The following is a 26,777-nucleotide window of genomic DNA, read 5'->3' as shown; positions in this document are numbered from 1 at the left end:
TCAACACATTATCCGAAAACTGTCTTGAGCAGCTAAATCGACAGCCAATGCGTAATGGATGTAATTTAGATCTGGTAGTCACGAACAGACCAGACCTCATCGACGGTGTCAGTGTCGAGACAGGGATTAGTGCTCATGATGTTGTCATTACGACTATGGTTACGAAAGTTAAAAAGTAGGTCAAGAAGGCTAGGAGGGTATTCTTACTAGAAAGAGCAGATAAGCAGTTGTTAGCATTCCACTTAGTAAATGAATCGACTTCATTTACTTCCGGTACGATGGTCGTGGAAGAATTATGGGCAAATTTTAAACACATTGTAAATCACGCATTGGACAAGTATGTGCCGAAAAAGTGGGTTACGGACGGAAAAGACCCACCGTGGTTTAACAGCGCAATTCGGAGAATGCTCAGGAAGCAAAGGCAGTTGCACTCGAGATACAAGAACGATCGGGAGAATGGGGACAGGCAAACGTTAGTAGAGATTCGTGCTGCTGTAAAAAGAGCGATGCGTGAAGCATTCAACCACTACCACCGTCATACCTTAGCAAAATATCTTGCTGAAAACCCAAGGAAATTCTGGTCTTACGTAAAATCGGTAAGCGGGTCGAAGGCTTCCATCCAGTCACTCACTGATCAGTCTGGCCTGGCAACGGAAGACAGCAAAACGAAAGCTGAAATTTTAAATTTAGCATTTGAGAAATCTATCACGCAGGAGGATCGTACAAACATACCGCCGTTTGAGTCTCGTACAGATTCCCGTATGGAGGACATAGTGATAGACATCCCTGGGGTTGTGAAGCAGCTGAATGGGGTGAAAATAAATAAATCGCCAGGTCCTGATGGGATTCCAATTCGGTTTTTACAGAGAGTACTCTACTGCATTGGCTCCTTACTTAGCATGCATTTATCGCGAATCTCTTGCCCAACGTTAAGTCTCGAGCGACTGGAAAAAAGCACAGGTGACGCCTCTATATAAGAAGGGTAGAAGGATGGATCCTCAAAATTAGAGACCAATATCCTTAACATCGGTTTGTTACAGGATTCTCGAACATATTCTGTTTGAATATAATGAATTTCCTTGAGACAGAGAAGTTGCTGTTCATGAATCAGCACGGCTTTAGAAAGCATCGCTCCTGCGAAACGCAACTCGCCCTTTTTTCACATGATATCCTGCGAACCATGGATGAAGGGCATCAGACGGATGCCATATTCCTTGACTTCCTGAAAGCGTTTGACTCGGTGCCCCACTGCAGACTCCTAACTAAGGTACGAGCATATGGCATTGGTTCCCAAGTGTGTGAGTGGCTCGAAGACTTCTTAAGTAATAGAACCCAGTATGTTGTCCTCGATGGTGAGTGTTCATCGGAGGTGAGGGTGTCATCTGGAGTGCCCCAGGGAAGTGTGGTAGGTCCGCCGTTGTTTTCTATCTACATAAATGATCTTTTGGATAGGGTGAATAGCAATGTGCGGCTGTTTGCTGATGATGCTGTGGTGTACGGGAAGGTGTCGTCGTTGAGTGACTGTAGGAGGATACAAGATGACTTGGACAGGATTTGTGATTAGTCTAAAGAATGGCAGCTAACTCTAAATATAGATAAATGTAAATTAATGCAGATGAATAGGAAAAAGAATCCTGCAGTGTTTGAAAACTCCATTAGTAGTGTAGCGCTTGACACAGTCACGTCGATTAAATATTTGGGTGTACATTGCAGAGCGATATGAAGTGGGACAAGCATGTAATGGCAGTTGTGGGGAAGGCGGATAGTCGTCTTCAGTTCATTGATAGAATTTTGGGAAGATGTGGTTCATCTGTAAAGGAGACCGCTTATAAAACACTAATACGACCTATTCTTGAGTACTGCTCGAGCGTTTGGGATCCCTATCAGGTCGCATTGAGGGAGGACACAAAAGCAATTCAGAGGCGGGCTGCTAGATTTGTTTGTTTCTCAAACACTGAAGTTCAGCTACTTTTGTACTTCGTATAATTGCTAGTCTTGGAAACAACATACTACCATATTTTGCGTATTTACTCTGAATAATGACTCATGAAATAATTTATTGGGAAGTTACCAGTTTGAAATAAGGTGCTGATTGCCCAAAAGCGAGCAGTAAGAATAATATGTGGTGTTCACCCGCGGTCGTCATGTTGGTACTGATTCAAGGAGCTGTGCATTTTAACTGTATTGGCACAATACATATATTCGCTAGTAAAATTAGTCATAAATAATCCATCACAATTTGAGAAGAATAGTGATTTACACACCTACAAAACTATAGGACAAAATGTACTTTATTACCCATTATTAAAGCAGTCAGTGGTTCACAAAGGAGTTCAATGCCCTGCAAAAATTTTTTTGATCATTTGTACAATAACGTACTATGTCTGACAGGTAGCACAGCAAGATTTAAATATAAATTAGAATCATTTTCTCTGGACAACCCAGTTCTACTACATGGGCGAACTTCTCTTTAAAAGCCGGTAGCCTGAGAAAGGAAATATTTTTAAATGTAGTTGAGTGAATATGACAAAATAAATGTGTTCATGAATGTAAGTAGTCGTCATATATACGTACCCTGTAAACTGAATAATTCCATATCATTTGCTGCGCTGTAGGCAAAGCAGATCGCAGAATTCGTTTCATTCGTAGAATACTAGGATATACTCAGTCTTCAAAGGAGACTGCTTACACAACACTCATACGACCCTTCCTAGAATATTGCTCTAGTGTCACTGTCCGTAGTGATAGACGGTAAATCATTAGATTAAGTTAAATACAGAGAGTATAAAGGCATATAAACAGTCATTTTTCTCGAATGTACGTGAATGGAAGGAGAAGAAACCCTAATTAGTTCCGTTGGAACTACCAAATGGTTTAAATGGCTCTGAGCACTATGGGTCTTAACTTCTGAGGTCATCAGTCCCCTAGAACTTAGAACTACTTAAACCTAACTAACCTAAGGACATCACACACATCCATGCCCGAGGCAGGATTCGAAACTGCGAACGTAGCAGTCGCGCGGTTCCGGATTGAAGCGTCTAAAACCGCTCGGCCACCGCTGCCGGCTCTTCGCATATGCAAGAGTAAGAAAAGAAATGCGACTGAATGCTGTGGTTGGCTCCTTCCTTGTAGTCTCCGGTCCTTGTGCACAACAGTTCCTTGTGGAATCAAAGCTGATCGCAAAACTGGTAGGTTTTTGCAGATGATGTTTGCGTTTTAAGAAATGCCATTATAGGGAAAGCATCTGAAGACATTGTTAATGATGTCTTTCAAAGGGTTATTAACTGATTCTCGGAAACTGGACTCTCCTAATTTTTTTGGGAAAATACAGTATATTCAGTTCTGCACAATAAACAGAGTAATATCAACAATAGACGTGGCACAAGAACAGGAGTCAGTAAACAGTGTAGAATGCTTCTGAATTTTGGGTCTACACACTGATGAAAACTTGAACTGGAAGAAGCGTGTTGCTGAGTTTCTCAAACAGTTAAGTTCACCTACTTTTGTTCTTCGTATAATTGCTAGTCTTGGAAACAATACGAAGTGGCCGTGCGGTTAAAGGCGCTGCAGTCTGGAACCGCAAGACCGCTACGGTCGCAGGTTCGAATCCTGCCTCGGGCCTGGATGTTTGTGATGTCCTTAGGTTAGTTAGGTTTAACTAGTTCTAAGTTCTAGGGGACTAATGACCTCAGCAGTTGAGTCCCATAGTGCTCAGAGCCTTGGAAACAATATACTAACATATTTTGCGTATTTACTCTGAATAATGACTCATGTAGTAATTTTCTTGGGACATTACCAGTTAGAAATAAGGTACTGATTGCCCATACGCGAGCAGTAAGAATAATAAGTAATAATAAGTGATGTTCACACACGGTCGTCATGTAGGTACTTCTTCAAGGAGCTGTGCATTTTAACTGTGATGTCACAAATTCGTCATATATAATCAACCACAAATTGAGAAGAATAGTGATTTACACACCTACAAAACTATGGGAAAATGTGTACTTTATTACCCATTATTAAAGCAGTCAGTGCGTTACAAAGGAGTTCAATGCGCTGCAAAAAAATTATAATCATCTTCCCTGGACAACCCAGTTCTACTTCATGGGCGAACTTCTCTTTAAAAGCCGGTAGCCTGAGAAAGGAAATACTTTTAAATGCAGTTGAGTGAGTATGACAAAATAAATGTGTTCATTAACGTAAAGAGTCGTCACATGTACGTACCCTGTAAACTGAATAATTCCATATCATTTGCTGCGCTGTAGGCAAAGCAGATCGCAGAATTCGTTTCATTGGTAGAATACTAGGAAGTAATCAGTCTTCAAATGAGACTGCTTATACAACACTCATACGACCCTTCCTCGAGTATTGATCTAGTGTCACAGTTCGCAGTGATAGACGGTAAATCATGGAGAACAACAGAAGTGATATCTGGCGTTCCCTAAGGCAGTGTCATAGGCCATCTGCTGTTCCTGATTTACATAAATTATCTGGGAGATAATCTGAGCAGCCCCCTTAGATTGTTTACAGATGACGCTGTAATTTGCCGTCTAGTAAAATCATCAGACGATCAATTCTAATTGCAAAATGATCTACAGAGAATTTCTGCATGGCGCGAAAAGTGGCAATTGGCACTAAACAGAGAAAAGTGCGAGGTCATCCACATGGGTACTAAAAGAAATCCAATAAATTTTTGGTATACGATAAATCGCACAAATCGTAGGGCTGTCGAATCGACTAAATACTACGAGCAACTTAAATTGGAAAGGCCACATAGATAATATTGTGGGGAAGGCGAAACAAAGACTGCGATTTGTTGGCAGAACACTTAGAAGATGTGACAAACCCACTAAAGAGACAGCCTACATTACACTTGTCCGTCCTCTGCTGGAATATTACTGCGTGGTGTGAGATCCTTACCAGGTGGGATTGACGGAGGACATCGAAAAAGTGCAAAGATGGGCAGCTCGTTTCGTGTTATCGCGCAATAGGGGTGAGAGTGTCACTGATACGATACGCGAGTTGGGGTGGCAGTCACTGAAACAAAGGCGGTTTTCTTTGCGGCGAAATCTATTTACGAAATTTCAATCACCAACTTTCTCTTCCAAACGCGAAAATCTTTTCTTGACAGCTACCTACGTAGGGAGAAATGATCATTATAATAAAATAAGAGAAATTAGAGCTCGATCGCAAAGATTTAGGTGTTCCTTTTTCCCACGTGCCATTCGAGAGTGGAATGGTAGAGAAGTAGTAGGAAAATGGTTCGATGAAACCTGTACCAGGCGCTTAAGTGTGAATTGCAGAGTAGCCATGTAGATGGTGATGTAAATCCTTTCCAAATAGGACGAACAAGAGTACTGAACATATACAGAGGAAGACAACAGCAATGATCACATGTTTGTGTGATCTGCAGGACAGTGTCAGGGAAATTCTGGAGAAACTGGACTGGCAGACACCTACATACAAAGTGTCAGGTACCAGTTTTAGTAGACGAATTTTGGAATATACTACAACTCCCCTACAACAATCGAGAGGACAGGATTAGGTTAACTCCAGCGAGTATAAAGGCATACAAATGGCAACTTCTGAGGTCATCAGTCCCCTAGAACATAGAACTACTTATACCTAACTAACCTAAGGACAACACACAAATCCATGCCCGATGCAGGATTCGAACCTGCGACCGTAGCGGTCGCTCGGTTCCAGACTGTACCGCCTAGAAGCGCTCGGCCACACAGGCCGGGTGGAAGTACACTCTACCATACATTTCATAGTGGTTTGCAGAGTATGGATATAGATATACAGGGGTTCGACAATGGATGTAAATATTCGGGTGTTGGACAAAAACATGGAAGCACTGCGAGAAATACAAAGGATTCTTGAACATAAATGCAGATGCTGGCCAAACCTGCAGGGTGCGCTGTTGTATTTGATCACGAACGGCACCTGTGCAATGCCCTCAAGTAGCAGAAGTGGTTCGTGTTTCATGAGGCACCGTATCTAAGATTTATACCGAATACCGACAGAGAGGAAACGCGCCCTCTTAGTCACAATGCGAAGGAAAGTGTGTGTTCAGTAACCATCGCAGATCATCATTAAATAGGACTGTGACGAAAAATAAGAGGGCAAAAGCTATAATAGTCAATGCAGAACTCAATATCGCACTCGAGTACCCTGTCAGCACCAAAAGCCAGGAATGGGTCTTCATAAGCAGAGAACTGCAGGCCGATGTGGAATTTCAAAACCAAGCATTAGCGACTGCAGTGGGTGTAACAGGAAAATGTGGTACTGAAGCCATAGAACCTGAAATATGGAGCAATGGAAGAAAGTCATTTGGTTGGCTAAGTCTTGTTTTACACTTTTTTCAATTTCTGCCCGAGTTAATATCTGGCATTTGCATGTCCCAAGCCTACAATACAGACAGCTTACTGACAAGAGCGCAACATGGCGAGGGTTCGGTGATAATTCGGTCAGCCATACCCTGCTATTCCTAGGACCCCATGGTTACTCTGCAAGGTCATATTACTGCCAAGCATTGTGTGTCAATTTTGCCTGACCAGATCCATTTCATGGTACAATATTTGTTCTCCAATAGTGATCTGCAGCATCGTCGATGTACCGCACTGTGGTCCTTTGGTGCAGAGCCGAGTGGAGGGACTGAATCAGAGGCTCTGGCGGTTCTGCGACGGTGTAGGCTGCAGGTTCCTTGACTTGCGCCATCGGGTGGTGGGTTTCCGGGTTCCGCTTAATAGGTCAGCAGTCCACTACACACAGCAATCTGCTACACGGGTAGCGGGGGCTGTGCGGAAGGTACTAGCCGGTTTTTTTTAGATTTATGGGACTCAGGGAACCACAGAAAGAGCGTCCGTCTAAAACGGGGCAGGTAAAACACAGTAAGTTAGTTGTTGAAACGATCGGTATTGTGGTTGTAAATTGTCGTAGCTATGTTGGGAAAGAAACAGAGCTCCAAGCCCTAGTGCGCAGCTCGTGGTCGTGCGATAGCGTTCTCGCTTCCCGCGCCCAGGTCCCGGGTTCGATTCCCGGTGGGGTCAGGGGTTTTCTCTGCCTCGTGATGACTGGGTGTTGTGTGATGTCCTTAGGCCACATGTCTAGGGGAGTGATGACCATAGATGTTAAGTCCCATAGTGCTCAGTGCCTTTAGAACCATTTATTAATTTGGTCGTTTTGCCGACCCACCGACTCAGAACATGCAGTTGCTGAACAGTTCAAAGAAAACTTGAGCCTCATTTAAAATAGGTACCCCATTCATACAGTAATAGTTGGTGGTGACCTTAATCTACCCTCGATATGCTGGAAAAATTATACGTTAAAACTGGCGGCAGGCATAAAACGTCATCCGAAATTGTACTGGGCTTATTTAGTTCATGAGCCCATTCGAAGCGTAAATGCTTCTGAAAGTATACTTGACCTATTAGGATTAAATAATCCGGGACAAATAATAAGGCAGAAAACCCAAAGAAATTCTGATCATACATAAAGCACACCAGTGGCAAGACACAGTCAATACCTTCATTGCGCGATGACAACGGTGAAGTCACTGATGACAGTGCCACTAAAGCACTGTTATTAAACACGATTTTCCGAAACTCCTTCAACAAAGAAGACAAAGTAAATACTCCTGAAATCAAGAACAACTGCCAAGATGAGAAACATAGAAACAGATATCCTCGCAGTCGCAAAGCAGCTAGAATCACTTAATAAACGCAAGGCTTCCAGTCCAGATTGTATACCAGTCCGGTTCGTCTCAGAGTATGGTGATACAATAGCTCCATATTTAGCAATTATATACACCCGCTCGCTCACAGAAAGATCCGTACCTAAAGACTGTGGTATGGGTGCAGCACGCTATGCTGCTTCAGTTACATGCCAATCGAAGTGTCAAGTGGAAGCATCGTAGTCTCTTGGATACCCGTGACCAAACGTATTCAATGGGCGAGAGATCTGGAGAACGTGTTGGCGAGGACTACAGTTGCACACCCTCTGTATAGGGGTAGGTTTGGACAGTGTGGTAACATGCGGACTTGCATCGTCTTGGTGAAACATAACGTTTTGGAGACCTCAAATATAAGGCAATATCACTGGCCTTAAGGAGTCGGAAATGTAACGGCTGTTGTCCAAGTTACCGGCTATGAGAACCAGAAGTAGATATTTCCTGTACGCATTGGCCCTGAATAGCATGATACCAGGTATTGGAGCATGTATGACAGCGGTGGGAAAGCTGAAAAACCATGATGGTATACGGAGAAAGAGTCTACTGAACGCATTAATTCCGTATCACGTGACATTCGTGGGATGCCAACCAAGGCAATAGTGATATCGCGGAACAATAAACCACTGTTTCGAATGTTCACGATGCTGCCACTGTCGAATTCTGACATGTGCTGGTAGACGTTTGTGTCCGTACATGAGGCGTAACACGATCATCTCACTAGCAAACAACATTCTGAATGAGAAACCCATATATGCTGAATGTAGGTGGTATTACTCCTACTGCACTGCGTAATGGCACTACCCAGAATTCTGGTAAAAGTAATAAATCTTTATTGTAAGCGCTGAAAGTAGCATGGAGGCCTCCACGGAGTATTATATTGACAGCGCTGGCCATCAGCCATGCTACGTCGACAGATAGGGCAGAATAATAGATGCGTAAGTGAGTTGTGAAGCAAGTATAGCTTAGCGCAATGGTAAATTGTCCCACGCAGCAAAGAATCTACATCTACATCGACATCTACAAAGATACTGTGCATATCACATTGAAGTGCCTGGCAGAGGGCTAATCGAACCACCATCACAATTCTCTATTATTCCAAACTCGTATAGAGTGTGGAAAGAACAAACACCTATATCTTTCCGTACGAGCTCTGATTTCCATTATTTTATCGAGGTGATTGTTTCTCTCTATGTAGGTCGGTCACAACAAAATATTTTCGCAATCGGAGGGGAAAGTTGGAGTCTGGAATTTCGTGAAAAGATTCCGCCGCTACGAAAAACGCCTTTCTTTTAATTTTGTCCAGCCAAAATCCTTATAATTTCTGTGACACTCTCTCCCATATTTTCTGATAATACAAAACATGTTGCCCTTCTTTGAACTTTTTCGATGTACTCCGAAAGTCCTATCTGGTAAGGATCCCACACCGCGCAGCAGTATTGTTAACAGACGACGGACAAGCGTAGTGTAGGCAGTCTCCTTAGTAGTTCTGTTACGTTTTCTAAGTGTCCTGCCAATAAAACGCATTCTTTGGGTAGATTTCCCCCCAAAACTTTTTCCATGTTTTCCTTCCAGTTTAAGTTGTTCGTATTTGTAATACCTAGGCTTTTAGTTCAATTTATGGCTTTCAAATTATACAGATTTATTGTGTAACCGAAGTTTAACGAATTCCTTTTAGCACTCATGTGGATGACCTCACACTTTTCGTTATTTAGGGTCAACCGCCAATTTTCGCACAATTCAGATATTTTTTCTAAATCGTTTTGCAATTTGTTTTGATCTTATGATGACTTTATTAGTCGATAAACGACAGCGTCATCTGCAAACAACTTAAGACGGCTGCTCAGGTTGTCGTTATCATATAGATAACGAACAGCAAAGGGCCTGTAATACTACCTTGGGGAACACGAGAAATTACATCTGTTTTATTCGACGACTTTAGGCCAATTACTACGAACTGTGACCTCTCGGACAGGAAATCATAAATCCAGTCACATAACTGAGACGATATTCCATAAGCACGCAATTTCACTACAAGCCACTTGTGCGGTATAGTGTCTAAAACTTTCCGGAAATCCAGAAATATGGCATCGATCTGAAATCCCTTGTCAATAGCACTAAGCAATTCATGTGAATAATGAGCTAGTTGCGTTTCACAGGAAAGATCTTTTCTAAGCCCATATTGACTGTGTGTCAATAAGTTTTCCTCGAGGTAATTCATAATGATGTAGCAATTTGGTCGTTGCCACTGCACTGAAGCAGTTATGGGCAGTGTGACTAGACACCAGGATTTAGAGGAACAAATGGGCTGTAATGGATTATAAATGAGGCTGAATTTGAGAATAGGACGTTATTCGAGCCGGGTACTTGGTAATTGCTGAGTAGCCGCACTACAATGCTGGAGCACCACTGGCCAATCAGACGGCTGGGCAGCGCCAGGAGCAGCCTATGGTTCGAGACCAGGCTGTGTCTGCCGACACACTCGGTCCTTTGTGAGACTTGGCGTCATAGTCCTGCTGACTTGCTGCTCCTGTCTGCTGCCGCAAATGATGAGACCCTGGAGGTACTCGACATCACACCGTCAGCCGCCGTCTGTCGTCTGTCTGAGGGGCATAGGTTCAGACCCACGCACAACCGCCTCCACAACCGCAGAGCAAAGAGTAGCCAGGTCGCCTTCTGGCGTGTCACTCCCCTGGGAAGCGCCGCTGTCGCAGCTGCCTGTGGCCTCGCCCTCGCTGGTTACTTTTACCCATTCTACATACTATCTTTTCAAAATCTTCATAATAGCGACAATAACATCGTAATTAAATTTTGTCACTGGTTACATGACAATCGTCATTTGCTTCCATTAATGCTTTTTGCTCATGTAGACACGTTTATATGGAATGTAATCAACAACACATAATTATCGATGGCCGCACAAAAATTTGCACGCTACAGTGGAAACCAATTTACAAGTCCTTTTTACGATCACTGTTTGGTCTGACACGATCGGTAATATGCTGATAGGTTCACAAATTTAGAAGAGCAAATAAGAAGGCAGAATGATTTGCATGTTGAAAGCTTGAGAGCATTCTCTTACACACTCGGAGTGCAATTTACTTCCAGCATTACGGAGACCCTCTACATTTTACCAGACGTATGAGAAAACTTCTCAGCGGCACTTCCCTAGTCGCTGGTTTGGTCGTAGTACTCCAATTAACTGGCCACTAAAATCTCCAGGTATTACGTCATTAAATTTTTGACTTTGAGTTTTGATGAAGTTTCAGATGTACAAGCGGAAGATATGTACGAGAGATGAACCGCATGGTCGCATCATGGACGCTGCTACCCTCATTAGGGTACTTGCTGAGGCACTGGCAGGCAACACAACATGTACTCCAAGAGTGAACAACAGGTCGTTACGACACCAGCCTGGGCAAAACCGAAAGATACGATTCCACATCCATTTGTTTAACATTTATACTGATTTAATTCGTATAGTATGAGAGTTACGATAGGTACACGACACTCTGAAATATTTACAAAATAGTATTCTTTAAAAATTTACCTTTTTAGTGCGAGTTAAACCATGAAGACATAATATTATGAAAATTGGTCATCCTACAGATTTCACATTACGGAAGTCTATATTTAAAAAGCATTGTTAACCAAGAAGGTTTTTATTGGATTTCATTTCATATATACAGTTTCTCCCGTATATGACATGTACTCACCAAAATTCCAAATGTCAAATGTGCTGTAGAAAAACGTAATTGATTGTTTATCAGACAAGAGTCTTCAATGTATTCAAAAACCGCGGTTATCTTCACCAGAAAATTTCCTCTTGACATAATAATTTACTACTACAATATGTAAACAAATCATGAGACGTGGTGTGTTGTTATATTTCTAAATTTTATTTCAGGAATATAATAAATTTCTTTTGCAAATCGCATTTCTGTAACCATAAAAAGGTATAATTATTGCATAAGTCGCCACTGTTTGTAAAACCAGATGTCGCTATAATAATTATTTTGACAAAGGAAATTCTAGAACATTTTGGACAACAATTTTGTGTTATATAGAACTGTATGCATCCCAAATCAGATTGGACATAGTTGTTAGCTGAGTTGACTTTTAAGCTTTTGTATGTGACACATCGTGTGTAATGTTGTTATCAGCAATCATGTGAAAATGAGCTGCTTCCGTCTAAAAAGAGGTTTTGGTGATGAGACTGCTTTTTTTTGTCTTGTTGATTGGTAAAAAAGTTGACACTAAGAAAAAACTGTGTATTGTATTTTACTATGGGTGACAAACCAATTGTGAAATAAATCAAGAAGAAATAGTAAGAAATAGTATCTTCACAATCTAGTAACCAAACTGAGAACCTATTCATACCCAAATTAGGCGATTGCTGCCGCTTCTCATTGAAACAAGATGAGTATTTACCTTTATTCTACAAATTGTTTAATCATATCTTGAAAGAGCCATTTTCTCATGACGTTCTGTGTAACTAAAACTATTACGTAGTTACAGACGAGATTTATTTCAATTGGAATGGCTCATCAGGGATATTTTGCCTCTGATGTACCACTTCAAGATCAACAAGGGTAGCATACTTTTTCTGTTGTATAGCAAAAGGTAACGTTGGATACTTGATTCAGTACATTTTTGTTGGAAGCCAGTAATTCTGAAGCTTCTTTTGACGGCTTGAGATCTCTGGTGGGTTATTAACTCATCCCAGTTTAAACCCTGAGGAATCAATGCCATACTCGCATAATCACTCTCATCGTCATTAGTATCAGAGGGAAAACACCAGCCCTCACAAACAACATGTATCGGAGTGGCTTTTGTTTCAGACGTTTTCGTTTCCCGGTAGTCCACACTCGTAAGTGGTCTGTACAGGTTTTTACTGATTTATTTCAAAAGTCTGTATCATTTCTGTGACACTCTCTCCCATATTTTGCGGTAATACAAAACGTGTTGCCCTTCTTTGAACTTTTTCGATGTACTGTGTCAGTCCTATCCGGTAAGGATCCCACACCGCGCAGCAGTGTTCTAATAGACGACGGACAAGCGCAGTATAGGCAGTCTCCTTAGTAGTTCTGTTACGTTTTCTAAGTGTCCTGCCAATAAAACGCAGTTTTTGGGTAGCCTCCCCCACAACATTTTCTATGTGTTCCATCCAGTTTAAGTTGTTCGTAATTGTAATACCTAAGCTCTTAGTTCAATTTATGGCTTTCAAATTATACAGATTTATTGTGTAACCGAAGTTTAACGAATTCCTTTTAGCACTCATGTGGATGATCTCACACTTTTCGTTATTTAGGGTCAACTGCCAATTTTCGCACCATTCAGATATATTTTCTAAATTGTTTTGCAATTTGTTTTGAACTTCTGATGACTTTATTAGTCGATAAACGACAGCGTCATCTGCACACAACCTAAGACGACTGCTCGGGTCGTCTCCCAAATCGTTTATATAGATAACGAACAGCGAAGGGCCTATAACACTACCTTGGGGAACACGAGAAATCACAGAAATATGGAATAGATCTGAAATCCCTTGTCAATAACACTAAGCACATCATGTGAATGAAGAGCTAGTTGTGTTTCACAGGAACTATCTTTTCTAAAACCATGTTGACTGTGTGTCAATGGACTGTTTTCTTCGAGGTAATTCATAATGAAGTAGCAATTGGGTCGTTTGCACTGCACTGATATAGGTCTCTCTGTTATGGGCAGTGTGACTAGACACCAGGTTTTAGAGGAACAAATGGGCAGTAATGGAGTATAAATGGGGCTGAATTTGAGGATAGGACGTTATTCGAGTCAGGGACTTGGTAATTGGTGCGTAGCCGCACTACAATGCTGGAGCACCACTGGCCAATCAGACGACTGGGCAGCGCCAGCAGCAGCCTATGGTTCGAGACCAGGCTGTGTCTGCGGGCACACTGGGTCCTTTGTGAGACTTGGCGTCATAGCCATGTTGGCTTGCTGTTCCTGTCTGCTGCCGCAAATGATGAGACCCAGGGAGGGACTCGACATCACACCGTCAGCCGCCGTCTGTTGTCTGTCTGAGGGGCATAGGTTTAGACCCACGCACAACCTCTAAGCAAAGAGCAGCCAAGTCGTCTTCTGGCGTGACACTCCCCTGGGAAGCGCCGCTGTCGCAGCTGCCCGTGGCCTCGCCCTCGCTGGTTACTTTTCCATTCTACATACTACCTTCTCACAATTTTCATAATAGCGACAATAGCATCGTAATTAAATTTTGTAACTGGTTACATGACAATCGCCATTTGCTTCCATTAATACTTTTTGCTCATGTAGACGCGTTTATATGGAACTTAATCAACAACACACTCAATAATTATCGGCTGCCGCTGGAAAATCTTCACGCTACAGTGGAAACCAATTTACAAGTTCTTTTTACGATCACTGTCTGGTGTGACACGATCGGTAAAATGCTGATAGGTTCAATCAGTTTAGAAGAGCGAATAACAAGAAAGAATTATTTGCATCTTGAAAGCTTGACAACGTTCTCTTGGCCTCAGGAACTGCAATGTACTTCCAGCATTATGGAGACCCTCTACATTTTACCAGACGTATGAGAAAACTTCTCAGCGGCACTTCCCTAGTCGCTGGTTTGGTCGTAGTACTCCAATTAACTGGCCACTAAAATCGCCAGGTATTACGTCATTAGTTTTTTGACTTTGAGTTTGATGAAGTCTCAGATGTACTAGCGAAAGATATTTACGAGAGATGAACCGCATGGTCGCATCATGGACGCTGCTACCCTCATTAGGGAACTTGCTGAGGCACTGACAGGCAACACAACATGTACTCCAAGAGTGAACAAATGCATTGAAGTTGGCGCTGGGATATTAGAACACTGACTGTGCACCGTACATCAGCTGTGATGTGACGTGTATGATAATACTTGGAGATGAATGTGCTAAAAAACGTATTTTTGAGCTGATACTTTGTTAAGCTAATAATGTTATGTTTACTAACTGTTGCACGTGAGTGAAGCTGGCAATTTATTGAAGAATACAGAAAATAAATAACGATGTGCATTAAGTGTGTTCTGTGCCGAAAATCATTCGGAATAGGGCATATGCCCGTATGAAGTTTTTTGCTTCAAACGATCGTTCCTGTGACATTCATGAATATTAACCATTTCTCCTGGGACAGCTTGTGCCCCACGGAAGTGCGTTGGGGCTCTTGCTGTTCATGTTGAAAATTAATTACAGTGCAGAAAATATTAACGGTAACCTCAGACTTATTGTAGATGGTATAGTTATTTACAATTAAGAGCTGCCCGAAATACGGTCCCCAGATATTCAGTCTAATCTTGATAGAATTTCAGCGTGATGCAACACCTGGACACTTGCTTCAAATACTAAGAATGCAAAATTACTTACTTCGCAAAAAGAAAACAATGCATTATTTTATAACTACAATATCATTGAGTCTTAACTGGAATCTGTCAACACATAAAAATACTTGGATGTAACAGGTTTTGAAGGTATGAAACGGGATGATCGCAGAGTTTAAGGAAGAAATGTCACATGGCAATCATTCGCGACCCATTAGTTTTACTACATTTGTATATCTAGAATTCGGCTCTAAGTAGCCGTCTTCACATATGGTTCAAATGGCTCTAAGCACTATGGGACTTAACATCTGAGGTCATCAGTCCCCTAAAACTTAGAACTACTTAAACCTAACTAACCTAAGGACATCACACACTTCAATGCCCGAGGCAGGATTCGAACCTGCGACCGTAGTAGTCGCGCGGTTCCTGATTGAGGCGCCTAGAACCGCTCCGTCACCGCGGCCAGTTCTTCGCATATGCAAGAGTAAGAAAAGTAATGGAAATGCGACTGAATGCTGTGTTTCTCTCCGTCCTTGTCGTCTACGGTCCCTGTGCACAACAGTTACTTGTGGAATCAAAGTTGATAGCAAAACTGGTACGTATTTGCAGATGATGCTTGTGTTTTAAGAAATGTCATTAAAGGGAAAGCATCAGAAGACATTCAAAGGGTTATTAACTGGTTCTCTGTAACTGGACCTCCCTAAATTTTTGGGATAATGCACTATATTCAGTTCTGTACAATAAACAGAGTAATGTCAACAATAGACGTGGCACAAGAACACGTGTCAGTTAACAGGGTAGAATGCTTCAGATTTTTGGGTCTACATAATGATGAAAACTTGAACTGGAAGGAGCGTATTGCTGAGTTTCTCAAACAGTGAAGTTCAGCTACTTTTGTACTTCGTATAATTGCTAGTCTTGGAAACAACATACTAACATATTTTGCGTATTTACTCTGAATAATGACTCATGAAATAATTTTATTGGAAAGTTACCAGTTTGAAATAAGGTAGCTGTGCATTTTAACTGTAGTGTCTCAATACATATATCCGCTAGTAAAATTCGTCATAAATAATACACACCTACAAAACTAAAGGAAAAAAATGTACTTTGTTACCCATTATTAAAGCAGTCAGTGGCTAACAAGGGTGTTCAATGCCCAGCAAGAAAAAAATTTGATCATTTGTACAATAACGTACTATGTCTGACAGGCAGCGCAGCAAGATTTAAATATAAATTAGAATCATTTTCCCTGGACAACCCACATCTGCTTCATTGGCGAGCTTCTCTTTAAAACCTGGTAGCCTCAGATAGAAAATATTTTTAAATGTAGTTGGGTGAGTAGGAAAAAAGATAATGTGTTCATTAATGTAAACAGTCGTCATATATACGTACCCTGTAAACTGAATAATTCCATATCATTTGCTGACCCATAGGCAAAGAAGATTTCAGAATTCGTTTCATTGGTAGAATACTAGGAAGTACTCCTCCTTCAATGGAGACTGCTTACACAACACTCATACGACACTTCCTAGAATATTGCTCTAGTGTGTGTGATCCTTTACAAATAGGATGAACTAGAGTACTGAACGTATAGAGAGAAATGACACAGCAATGATCACAGGTTCGTCTGATCTGCAGGACAGTTTTAGTAGACGAATTTTGGAATATACTACAAAGCACTTACAAGGATCGAGAGGACAGGATTAGGTTAACTGCACCGCGTATAAAGGCGTACAAACAGTTCTATTTCACGCAATCCGTACGTTTATGGAAGGAGAAGAAACGGTATTTAGTTCAGTTGGAAGTACCCTCTGCCGTACATTTCATAGTGGTTTGCAGATATACAGGGTTTGTAGATATACAGGGCTTCGACAATGGATGAATTCAAACAATTCATTAGTATTTGCCAAGGAGCTAAAATTCTAAAATACAAGTTTTTAGTGAAATATATGTTATACTGTGTTAATATAAGTCCATGGATAAAAAATGAAACAATAATATTACTATTGTACTATATAAATATTAGTCTATACTAAATAAAAAGGTCATAGGTGATAACATCCAGTCCCTGAACATTTAGGAAGCTTCTTTTCCATAACATTCTTGAATGTATTATGGAGTGTTCCATTTTATAAATTCGAGCAGTAAACTGCAATCACGGGCATATCCGACCTTCTTTGGTAGCGTTCCTCGACAGTTCTCATAGCAGAGTTGCCTTATTTGTGGATAGTCCAACATTCCTGCTTGAATTTTTCCGTTCTCAGCTCAGACCTTTTTCCCTATATATGCAAAGCGTGACCAATTCTTATCAAAAGCCTTTACAAACTGCTTCAAAAGGCCCAACTTGATATGCAGTGGACGACAAATGATTTTCTCTCATTCAGCTAAGGGGTCGTTAATGACATTCTTCCTCCCTCCGTACATGTTCTCTCTCTTTGGCCGTTCTTTTTCAACACTGTGATGTTTTGTGTGTCTGCTATTCCAGAGTCACAAGAATTACATTGCAAACCAAGGAGAAAGTTTACCGTTCATAATTCTAGATAAACCATCCATTGATGTTGATGAGACTTAATCTTCTCAAAGATCAAAACTACGGTTATATCTTCTTCTTTCATTTCCCTTGACGGAGCAGCTGATATTCAACTAATTTTGGTACCATTGTGTATTAAAAAAAATTTCAAACTTGCCTTGAGCTGTGCACAGAAACAAGAAAATCAACTAGAAAACAATCAGAAAGACCCATTTCCCTAGGAGTCCACTAATTTAGTGGAAACCACGAGATTGTCTTCTTGACAGTATAAAAAATAAAAATGAAGGGCTTCCTGGATCAACAGGTCGTTACAACACCAGCCTGGGCAAAACCGAAAGATACGATTCCACATCCATTTGTTTAACATTTATTCCGATTTAGATCGTAAAGTATGAGACTTACGACTCTTATATAGGTACGCGATACTTTGAAGTATTTACGAAATAGTAGCCTGTTTTTTCCCAAGTTTACCTCTTTAGAGTGGGTTACACCATGAAGACATAACATCATGAAAACTGGTCATCCTACAGATTTCGCTTTACAGTAATCTATATTTAAAAGGTATTGTTAACCTTAAAGGTTTTTATTGGATTTCATTTCATATATACAGTTTTTCCTGTATATGACACATACTCAACAAATTTCCAAGTGTCATATGAGCTGTAGAAAAACGTAATTGATTGTTTATCAGACAATAGTCTTCATTGTGTTCAAAACCCGCAGTTAACTTCACCCGAAAATTTCTACTTGACATAATAATTTAATACTGCATTATGTAAACAAATTTTGGAACGTTGTGGATTTTTATATTTCTAAATTTTATTATAGGAATATATAAAATTTCTTTTGCAAATCGCATTTTTGTAACCATAAAAAGGTATAATTATTCCATAAATCGCCACTGTTTGTAAAACCAGATGTCGTTCTAATAATTATTTTGAGAAAGGAAATTCTAGAACATTTTGGACAACAATTTTGGGTTTTATAGAACTGTATGCATCCCAAATCAGATTGGGCATAGTGGTTAGCTGAGTTGACTTTTAAGATTCTGTATGTGAGACACGTGTGTATCGATTTCGTTATCAGCAATCAATTGAAAATGAGCTCCTTCTGTGTAAGAAGAGGTTTTGGTGGTATGACTACGTTTTTTTTGTCTTGTTGATGGGTAAAAAAGTTGACACTAAGAAAAAATTGTGTATTTTGTTTTACTATGGGTAACAAACTAATTGTGAAATAAATCAAGAAGAAATATTAAGAAATAGTATCTTCACAAGCTAGTAAACAATCTGAGAACCTATTCATGTCCAAATTAGGTGAATGCTGCCGCTTCTCTTTGAAAGAAAATGAGTATTTACTTTTATTCTACAAATTGTTTGAATATATCTTGAAAGAGTAATTTTCTCATGACGTTCTGTTGAACTAAAACTATTACGTAATTACAGTAGAGATTTATTTCAATTGGAATGGCTCATCTGGGATATTTTGCCTCAGATGAACCATTCCAAGAGCAAGAAGGGTAGCATACCTTTTCTGTTGTATGGGAAAAGGTAACTTTGGTTCCTTGATCCAGTACATTTTTGTTGGAAGCCAGTAATTCAGAAGCTTTTTTTGACAGCTTGAGATCCCTGGTGGGTTATTAACTCATCCCAGGTTAACCTTGAGGAATTAATGGCATACCTGTATAATCACTGTCATCGTCATTAGTATCAGAGGGACAACACCAGTCCTCACAATCAACAGGTATTGGCGTCGCCATTGTTTCAGACGTTTTCGTTTCCCGGTATTCCCCAATCGTAAATTTTCTGTACAACTTTTACAGATTTATTGCAAAAGCATTTACAAACTCAACAACAGGTTTTCGGTTTCCTTTCAGCGTTTATTCTCTGCATATGTAGCAAAAACCATCAAAGTGATTTACTTCTTCTACTTTAACTTATATTATTTCTGTTCAACAGCACTAGTGCAAAAAACTACAGCATAGGTCAAGCGACGTCATTCTCGCTCAGCCCTGTATGGCCAGAGCTCACACAGTAACCTCCAACTCCATCTGGTGGATATTCCTGAAAGTAATTAGAAAGGAGACCGGCAATAAGGCAAACCTACAAGAACCAATCCTCGTACATGTGTTTTAGAAGTGCACAAACCAGAGTTACAAATGCACATTTCATGTAGAAGTGCATGTAAAACAACAATGATCAAAAATATTAGAGCGGATAGAGGATGACTGATTTCACTTTTTGATTCAACGCCCCAACTGTGGCTAGAATCAATTCTAAAATCCTAGATGTAAGAAACAGTTTGTTTTTGGCCTGTGTAAAATATTTCATTGCTAGTTTGCCTGATTATCTTATCATGGCGTAACAGTTATTATAGTTGATAATAGGTGTGCAAAGCACCAATATACATTTGACTTCTTCAGTCTGATGCATTAAATGAACAATAATTTATTTCTGCTAAGATAGTAGATTTGTTTCCAGTAGAAATAGAGTTCGAGTACTTGATCTGGCCATTCAGGGTAAGGTTGTCTATGGTTCACTTGAATCGATGCAAGGAATATCCAGATCGATTCTTTGAATGAGACGCAGACGAATATCTTACCCATCCTTCTCCCACTGAGGAAGTATTCGGTAGATAATCATACCGTCGTCGTTGAGGATTTGAGCACCAACGTTCCATTTTGTCTCCATCGTCTTCGTTGTACAAAGACTAGTTTCGTTGTTTAGTTAATGTCTTTGGTGACCACGCTGTGCAAAACAGAATGATTGGCTATTGAACTTTCCTTCTTTCTTTCTACTGCTCTTCTCTCAACGAAAATTAGTTTCGTTGTATAATTTATATCTTTGCAAAACCAGAACGCTCCACTTCCACTAGCTAGGAATCAGCTGCAGTGCTAGATGACACGTTACGTGCTGAAATGCTAATTCATGGGAAACCATTACGTGCTTCGTACTTGCAACACCTGACAGCTGTGTAGATGTACGCAAACATTGTTTTGGAATAGAAATCAGAATCCGCCATTGGCAATAGTTGATGACACCCTTGTAGCACATTGTAAGAACGATCGAAAATTCATTGCTGGCCGTTGAAACTGCTCACCAGGAAGGATAGAAAATAATGACATTTTACTTATAGTGCTTATACAGTGTAGTAGAAAGAACACGTGAATAAATCTGTAGGTGATTTGAAAGCATACAGGTTCCGAAATTTTACACGGTCCAGTAACATTAATGTGGCCTCCGAATATGTTCGACGTCAACATGCAATAACCACTCAAAGATTTGAGGTGACAGGTGACACCACCAGCAGTGTCGGGGGGATTCGGAAAACAATGCAGTCGTTATCGCAATGCGGAAATGGAGTGATTTATATTATGACCAAAAGGACATGATCATTGACATTCGGACCAAGGGTGGAAGTATTTCCGAAATGGCTATTTTTGTAAACTGTTCATGTCCCACTGTGGTTGCAGTATACCGTGCACTCAAAACCAGCACTGAGGCATCTGTGGTGCACCTCGGGCCATAGATAACAGAGGTGAACGACGGCTGCAGAGATATGTATGGGGGAATAGACGTGCAACTGTTAAGCAATTGACCACCTAGATGACCCAAGGAGGTATCAACAGTGTCACCTCTACGATCGCTCAGCGAACTTCGCTGTGTATGAGCCCTGGAGCAGGTCTCTGGTTCATGCACCCGTGCTGACTGCTATTCATCGGCGACAAAGGCTGTACTTTGCACGCCAGTACCTCAACTGGCGGCCACTGAGTGTCTCGACAGCTGTCCTTTTCAGATGAATCACGTATTATGTTCCATAGGAATGTCTGAAAGGAAACACCCTGCAACCAGGAGGGAGCGTTATAATCTAGGCAATGTTTTTAGTGACATTCCATGGATAATCTCATCATTCTGGAGGCAGTATGTTTCAACAAAGTACTTATATCCATCTGTCCCCTACACGAATTTTGTTTTTCCTGACATGATGCCACCTACCAGGCGGACAAAGCATCATGTCAAATAGCTTGAAGTGTATGTGCTTGTTTCGAGTAGCACCAGGATGAGTATAATTTTCTCCCCTGGCTGCCAACCTCCCTGTATTGAACCTAGTTGAGAATCTGTGAGACTAGCTCGATTCCACCAGGGAGCCTCAACTGAGAAACTTATCTCAGCTGGCAATGGCCATGGAGTCGGCATGACTCCACATCCCTGTCTGAACCTCTAAAACCTCACTGACTTCTTCTGCACATTTCACACTGCAAAAGGTGGTCATTCAGGCTTTTGTCAGGTGGTCAGTTCTGGCAGCAACGATGCCTCCAATTTGTCTGAGCATTGAGTTGAATTGAGCTTGTATGAGAGGTATGGGTGCAGCACGCCATGCTGTTTCAGTTACATGACAATCGTGGTGTCAAGTACAAGCATCCTAGCCTCTTGGCAACCCGTGACCAAATGTATTCAATGGGCGAAAGATCTGGAGAACGTGTTGGCCAGAACTACAGTTGTACACCCTCTGTATAGAGATTGGTTTGCACAGTGTAGTTACATGCGGTCTTGCAGCGTGTTGCAGAGACATAACGTTATGGAGACCTCAAATATAAGGCAATATCTTTGGGCTTAAGCAGTCTGAAATGTAACGGCTGCTGACCAAGTTACCGGCTGTAAGAACCAGAAGTAGACATCTCCCGTGCGCATTGGCCCTGAGAAGCATGATGCCATGTTTTGGAGCATGTATGACAATGATTGTAAAGCTGAAAAACCATGATGATATATGCAGAAAGCGTGTCATGGCGCCACTCCTGTGTCCAAGGTTGTCACCACACCTCCCTCTGCTGCAGTGTCAAGGGTTGCAACAGCAATGGTTTTTGCACTGATAGTACGTAGTGCTCGAGACGTCACCTCATTCTCCACGTGGATACTTGTCATGTAGTAAGCAAACTCATTTCCTGGTTCTTGGCATGTAACTTTACTTCGTGATCCTGCACAGCTGAATGAATATGCATGTCCCTCGGGCGCCAGACATAGGTGACTGTTGCGATCCTTCAAGTCGCTGTATAGGAATCTACTAAACTCATTAATTCCATATCATGTGACAATCGTGGGGTGCCAACCAACGTAAGTAGTGATTTCGCGGAACGATAAACCACTGTTTCGAACGTTCACGATGCTGCCACTGTTGAATTCTGACACGTGCTAGTAGACGTTTCTGTTCGTAAGTAAGGCGTAACACGATCATCTCACAAGCAAACATTATTCTGAATGAGAAACCCATAAATACAAAATGTAGGTCGTATTACTCCTACAACACTGCGTAGTGACACTACCCACAATTCTGGTAAAAGTATTAAATTTTTGGTTCAAATGGCTCTGAGCACTATGGGACTCAACATTTTAGGTCATAAGTCCCCTAGAACGTAGAACTACTTAAACCTAACTAACCTAAGGACATCACACACATCCATGCCCGAGGCAGGATTCGAACCTGCGACCGCAGCAGTCCCGCGGTTCCGGACTGCAGCGCCAGAACCGCTAGACCACCGCGGCCGGCTATTAAATTTTTATTGTAAGCGCTGAGAGTAGCATGGAGGCCACCACGGAGTATAGCAGTGACAGCGCTGGCCGTGAGCCATGCTACATCGACAAACAGGGCATATAATAGATGCGTAAAGGAGTTGTGAAGCAAGTATAGCTTAGCGCAATGGTAAATTGCTCCACGCAGCAAAGAATCTACATCTATATCCACAAGGATACTCTGCAAATCACATTTAAGTGCCTGGCAGAGGGCTAATCGAACCAACATCACAATTCTCTATTATTCCAATCTCGTATACCGTGCGGAAAGAACGAAAACCTATATCTTTCCGTACGAGCTCTAATATATCTTATTTTATCGTGGTGATCGTTTCTCCCTATGTAGGTCGGTGTCAACAAAATATTTTCGCATTCGGAGGAAAAAACGCCTTTCTTTTAATTTTGTCCAGACAAAATTCTTTATCATTTCTGTTACACTCTATCCCATATTTTGAGATAATACAAAACGTGCTGCCCTTCTTTGAACTTTTTCGATGTACTCCGTCAGTCCTATCTGGTAAGGATCCCACACCACGCAGCAGTATTTTAAAAGAGGACGGACAAGCGTAGTGTAGGCAGTCTCCTTAGTAGTTCTGTTACATTTTGTAAGTGTCCTGCCAATAAAACGTAGTATTTGGGTGTTCCTTCCAGTTTAAGTTGTTCGTAATTCTAATACCTAGGCTTTTAGTCGAATTTATGGCTTTTAGATTAGACAGAAATATTGTGTAACCGAAGTTTAGCGAATTCCTTTTACCACTCATGTGGATGACCTCATTCTTTTCGTTATTTAGGGTCAACTGCCAATTTTCTCAACATTCAGATATTTTATCTAAATCGCTTTGCAATTTGTTTTGATCTTCTGATGGCTTTATTAGTCGATAAACCACAGCGTCATCTGCAACCAACGTAAGACGGCTACTCAGGTTGTCTGCCAAGGAAAGCAAAGGGCCCATAACACTACCTTGGGGAACACGAGAAATCACATCTGTTGGACTCGATGACTTTCCGTCAGTTACTACGAACTGTGACTTCTCTAACAGGAAATCACAAATTCAGTCACATATCTGAGACGATATTCGATAAGCGCGCAATTTCACTACAAGCAGCATGTGCGTTACAGTTTCTAAAACTTTCCGGAAATCCAGAAATATGGAATCGATCTGAAATCCCTTGTCAATAGCACTAAGCACTTCATTTGAATAAAGAGCTAGTTGCCTTTCACAGGAACGATCTTGTCTAAACCCATGTTGGCTGTGTGTCAATAGACTGTTTTTTTCGAGGTAATTCATAATGATGTAGCAATTGGATCGTTGCCACTGCACTGAAGTGGGGTCTCTCTGTTATGGGCAGTGTAACTAGATACCAGTTTTTAGAGGAACAAATGGGCAGTACTGGTGTATAAATGAGACTGAATTTGAGGAGATTACGTCATTCGAGTCAGGGACTTGGTAATTGCTGTGTAGCCGCACTACAATACTGGAGCACCACTGGCCGATCAGACGACTGGGCAGCGCCAGCAGCAGTCTATGGTTCGAGACCAGGCTGTGTCTGCCGCCACACTCGGTCCTCTGTGAGACTTGGCGTCATAGCCCTGTTGGCTTGCTGTTCCGGTCTGCTGCCGCAAAGGATGAGACCCAGGGAGGGACTCGGCGTCACACCGTCAGCCCCCGTCTATCGCCTGTCTGAGGGGCATGGGTACAGACCCACGCACAACCGCTGAGCAAGCAGCAGCCAGGTCGCCTTCTGGCGTGTCACTCCCCTGGGAATCGCCACTGTCGCAACTGCCTGTGGCGTCGCCCTCGCTTGCTACTTTTACCCATTCTACATACTACCTTTTCACAATCTTCATAATAGCGACAATAGCATCGTAATTAAATATTGTTTATGTGGAATGTAATCAACAACACACTCAATAATTATCGATGGCCGCAGGAGAATCTGCACGCTACAGTGGAAACCAATTTACAAGTTCGTTTTACGATCACTGTTTGGTGTGACACGAACGGTAACATGCTGATAGGTTTAGAAGAGCGACTAACAACACAGAATGATTTGCATGTTGAAAGCTTGAGAGCATTCTCTTACACACTCGGAGTGCAATTTACGTCTAGCATTATGGAGACCCTCTACATTTTACCAGACGTATGAGAAAACTTCTCAGTAGCACTTCCCTTGTCGCTGGTTTGGTCGTGGTAGTGCAATTAATTGGCCATTAAGATAGCCAGACCTTACACCATTTTCATTATAAGGTTGGATGTAGTCTGAGATGTACAAGCAAAAGATGAATACGCGAGATGAACTGCGTGGACGCATCATGGACACTGCTGCCTATCTAGATTTTGGCTCTAGGAAACGTGCTGAGGCACTCGGACAGGCAACACATGTTCCCCCAAGAGTGCACAAATGCATTGAAGTTCGCTCTGGGATACTCGAACATTGATTGTGCACCGTACATCAGCTGTGATGTGACCTGTACAATACTTAGAGATGAATGTGCTAAAAATACGTTTTTTTAAAACTGATACCTTGCTAAACGAATAGTGTTGTATTAACTAACTATTGTACATGCGTACATGTGCGAAGCTGGCAATTTATTCAAGGGTACAGAAAATAAATAACGATGTCTATTAAATGTGTTCTGTCTCGAAAATCATTCGGAATAGGGCATATACCTGTCTGAGGTTTTTTGCTTCAAACGATCGTTCCTGTGATATCTCTTAATATTGACCATTCCTCCTGGGACACAGTGTTCCCCAGGAAGGTGTGTTGGGGCCCTTGCTGTTCATGTTGAATATTAATGACAGTGCAGAAAATGTTAACGGTAACCTCAGATTTTTTGTAGATGCTGTAGTTATTTACAATAAGAGCTGCCTGAAATACGGTCCACAGATATTTAGTCTAATCTTGATAGAATTTCAGAGTGATGCAACACCTGGACACTTTCTTCAAGTGCTAAGAATGCAAAATTACGCACTTCGCAAAAAGAAAACAATGTAGCATTTTATGTCTACAATATCAACGAGTCTTAATTGGAATCTTCAAAAATGGCTCTGAGCACTATGGGACTTAACGTCTTAGGTCATCAGTCCCCTAGAACTTAGAACTACTTAAACCTAACTAACCTAAGGACATCACACAACACCCAGCCATCACGAGGCAGAGAAAATCCCTGACCCCGCCGGGAATCGAACCCGGGAACCCGGGCGTGGGAAGCGAGAACGCTACCGCACGACCACGAGATGCGGGCAATTGGAATCTGTCAACACATACAAATACTTGGATGTAACAGGTTTGAAGGTATGAAACGGGGTGGTCGCAGAATTTAAGGAAGATAACCATTCGCGGCCCATTACTTTTACTACTCTTGCCTATCTAGATTTCGGCTCTAAATAGCCGTCTTCAGAAATGCAAAAGTAATAAAACTAATGGAAATGCGACTGAATGTTGTGCTTCTCTCCTTCCTTATAGTCTACGGCCGCTGCACGCAACAGTTCCTTGTGGAATCGAAGTTGAACGCAGAACTGGTACTTTTTGCAGATGCATTTGTCAATGACGTTTTACAAAGGCTTATTAACTGGTTCTTTGAAATGG

The sequence above is a fragment of the Schistocerca piceifrons genome, chromosome X, assembly GCF_021461385.2.
Source record: "Schistocerca piceifrons isolate TAMUIC-IGC-003096 chromosome X, iqSchPice1.1, whole genome shotgun sequence".
Lineage (NCBI taxonomy): Eukaryota > Metazoa > Arthropoda > Insecta > Orthoptera > Acrididae > Schistocerca > Schistocerca piceifrons.
The sequence above is the reverse complement of the archived record's forward strand: the minus strand, read 5'-3'. Positions refer to the sequence as shown.